Below are 3,688 nucleotides of genomic sequence, written 5' to 3'. Positions count from 1 at the left end.
TAAATATTGTTTCATCTTTACCAAGCTCTTTATCCTACAAAGTCAATGTTCTGCATTGTAAAAATTAACTCATTTTATCCATCGGTTTTATGTTGTAGTGATTTTTTTCTGTACCCCTGATAACGTATGCTAACATGTTTCAGCTTTATGCAAATTCAACATATGTTGTCAGTGTGTCAAATCGTGCATATGTTTCTTCATGAAAATATGTCACGCATTCTTATCTTTTCGACAAAAGAATCCGAGGGATTCAATACACCGCAGATTTACGTGGGTCTGCAATCCAACTTGGTAAAATTAAGCCGAAAGAGGAGAATTATTATTTACCAGCACTGTGCATTAGGTGTGCACGCTTAGTAAATAGAGATCGATGAATAACCTGTAGTATATGTCAATAAGCTGAAGAAAGTTGAAGGAAAATTGCGTAACTACTGCCAGGTAAAATTTTATTAAAAATAAAGGCAACTGGTGCCTTCCTGGTGACCCCTGGCTGGCTGCTCACACCCCACCGGTGCCCGAGCCATCCGGTTCCCCCATGTACTCCACAACCCCACCTTCAAGCACACTCTCCCGGCGATGCGGCCGCGCTTCTCGCTGCCCCCCGCCGCCTTCCCTCCCTCCCTCCCTCCCTCTTTCCCCCTTCTTATTTAGCTTTGCCCAAAACATTTTATCAAGACGACCACACTGTCGAGTCGCATACAAAAGAGCTAGGAAGTGCCGCCTGGAAAATAAATTACCATCGATCAAATCAGTCAATCAGCCTTCCATTTTTAAAGAATAAAACTTAAATTTCAAAATAGCAATGGGCCGGATCTTTTTTTGAAGTTAGGGGGAAATCTCTAGGGAAATGAGCCAAAGCAGAATAAAGGACACCCAGAGCGTCATGTAGCTCTGAACAAACAGTACCACTTATAAAAGTGTTTAGGTCACTTAAACATCTGGTTATCTTAAGCAACTTGGGACAGCACTCTTGGCGCTCAGGAGGAATTAAAAATGCCAGATCAGCTAACAGCTCTCTATAAGTCCTCAAAGCAGAGTCTATCTGTGCTTAATGTCAAAGTAAGTGAGACAGCAAGAGAAATGGCGAGTGTGCTTTTATGCACACTGTAGCTAGCTGATAGCCCATGCAGAAAGCAAGCTTTTGTACTGATTTTACTCATACATGCTGCCTTTTATCTCCAGGATTGCCAGAGCACTGTAAGGGGAAGGCTAGGCCCTATACCAAGAAAATCACTTCACCCATCTCCAAAATGCAGCTGCTTCTAGGAAGAAAACTGCTTAATGGGGCATCAAACACACGTGGCAGCTTAGCTGGGTCCCGCCGCTAACCCTCCGCCCCCGCCCCCGCCACCCGGGGAAAGGGGGGGGCTCCATGCGGCCGCCCGCTCCCCGTAGAGGCGCAACGGAGCGGCGCGACCCCGCTCCTCCGCGGTCAGCGGAGGGGTGACACGGGGGTGGCCGTGCCCGGCACGTGCGGCGCGCAAGGTGACGCGTGTCCCCAGCCCCTCGCCCGATGGTCACCCCGCATCCGCACCCCGGGGCCACCAAGATGCCACCGCCACAAAAGCATCGTTGCAGAGACTCACGTCTGCGTGAAGAAATGAAGTCTGTGCGTAGCGGTCTCCTGGTATAGGCGGTGTTTGGGTTAGGGGACCATCACCGAAATGGCACGTGGGTGCAGCTGGGCAGCAGCTGCTGGTGGCATCCAGCAGTTAGGGGTGGTTGGAAGGACTTCTTTACTTTGAGGGTGGCAGAGCACTGGAACAGGCTGCCCAGAGAGGTGGTGGAGTCTCCCACTCTGGAGACATTCAAAACCCACCTGGACACCATCCTGTGCAACCTGCTGTAGGTGAACCTGCTTGGGCAGGGGGGGTGGACTAGATGATCTCTAGAGGTCCCTTCCAACCCTGACCATTCTGTGATTCTGTGACCATCACCAAAGTGGCACGTGGGTGCAGCTGGGCAGGGGCTGCTGGTGGCATCCAGTGAAGCTGGGTAGGTCAGGCTGCAGAGCAAGCCACCAGCTGGACAGTGCAGCAGGGACAGCTCTTCCCAGTCCCAGGGAACTGCGGGGTCAACAGGACAACACGTCAAAGAGAGACCAGGCTTTCACCTTGCGTTTGCCCAAAGGTCTCAAGAACAGTGAAGGCGGGAAAAAACGCTGAAATGTTGCCATTTACACAGAAATTAGAACTGACTCAATATAGAAACTTAGTAAAGCTGAAAGAATTTTCTATTCAAAAAGTTATTTAAACAGAATCATGCCTTTTAAAGGAAAAAAGTAGTTTCTCAATTTGCTGGTTTCTTTCATAAGAAAAAAAAACACCACCCAAACCCAAAACAAACAAAAAACCCACCAAACAAGCCTTTTTTAAAAAAAGCTAAAACTAACCAGGATACAAAAAGTTTGAGTATAACCCCCAGGTTTCTGTCTGTAATGTTCTGGAAGGAGTGGGAGGGTATTTTCTGCTTCTAAATGTTTCTCTGGATGCTGCTGTGCTCCATCCCCTCCTGTTAGTGTGACGGCAAAAGTCACCTCTGGATTAGCTGCCTCAGACTGAATTCTTCAGTTCATGGGAAACAGCATGAAGTTGGTCTCACTTTTCCAGCCAGATGTATTTGGGCAGAGTTTGCCATGTCAGCTCACACACCTGGAAAAGGTACCGAGCTGTGTCATTATTTTTCATTTTCTTGTGCGAAGAGCAGAGCCAAACTGGTAACAGTCATTCTTTTTAAGCAAAAAGTTTATGGTTCAACACATTAAATAACTTCTCCCTCCCCCTGACGTCCTGCACTGTGCATTTTCCTGCATCTCCTTCTAAGGAACCTTCTACCCTCGTCAATGGATGGATCGCCTCACTAATCCCATATGGCTGTTCCCATCCTGGAGCAGGTACCTCTCCCTCATTTCTGTCGTTCCTCCCGCTCAGGATTTTATTGTCAAATTTCCCGGAACAGCACGTGTGCATACCAGAGAGAAACGCACACGCTTACATATTGTGTATATGTATATATATATGTATACCTTCATAAATAACCTGTAATTATGAAGCAGAACATTAAAACGACATCTCCAAATTCTCTGTCTATAGGCACCTGCGCATCTCCCGACACTTTTCCTCCCAGCTTCACTGCATTTTGCTGGTGGGGAGCTGGGACACGGGGAGGGAGCGACTTGCGCAAGTTTGCCCGAGGAACACTTTTGCGGGCAAACGTAGGCTGGAACACAGTTCTCCTAAATCCTCAGGTGGTTCCCTAGGAACTCGCCCAGCCGGAAAAGTTTAGGCTCCAAAACTTGGACTCAGCGTGTGCCCTCTAACAGAAATGTCCCACCTCTAGATGCTTATTAGATAAGGGTGATTATTTACTATTTTTTACTACTTACTATTATTTATTTTGTGTAAAATGTGGTTTATCATACACGCTCACCTGTGCTTACCCCTAACCGACTATAAACGCTTCGGTGGATAACTCGGGGTGAGGTTGATGCTTCCCGCCTGCTGAAAGCCCTTCGCCGGTGCTTTCGTCTCGCCCCGCCGGCTTCGGGAAAGCTGCTCCCCCGGGAAGGTGGCTCCCCCGGGAAAGGCTCCCCCGGGAAAGCGGCTTCCCCGGGAAAGCGGCTCCCCGGGCAGACGGCTGACCGGCCGCGGGCGGGGGGGAAGCCCCGGGGACCCCGGGAGACTGCCGG

The sequence above is a fragment of the Charadrius vociferus genome, unplaced genomic scaffold, assembly GCF_000708025.1.
Source record: "Charadrius vociferus isolate BGI_N301 unplaced genomic scaffold, ASM70802v2 scaffold125, whole genome shotgun sequence".
Classification (NCBI taxonomy): Eukaryota; Metazoa; Chordata; class Aves; order Charadriiformes; family Charadriidae; genus Charadrius; species Charadrius vociferus.
Note: the sequence above shows the minus strand (reverse complement) of the source record.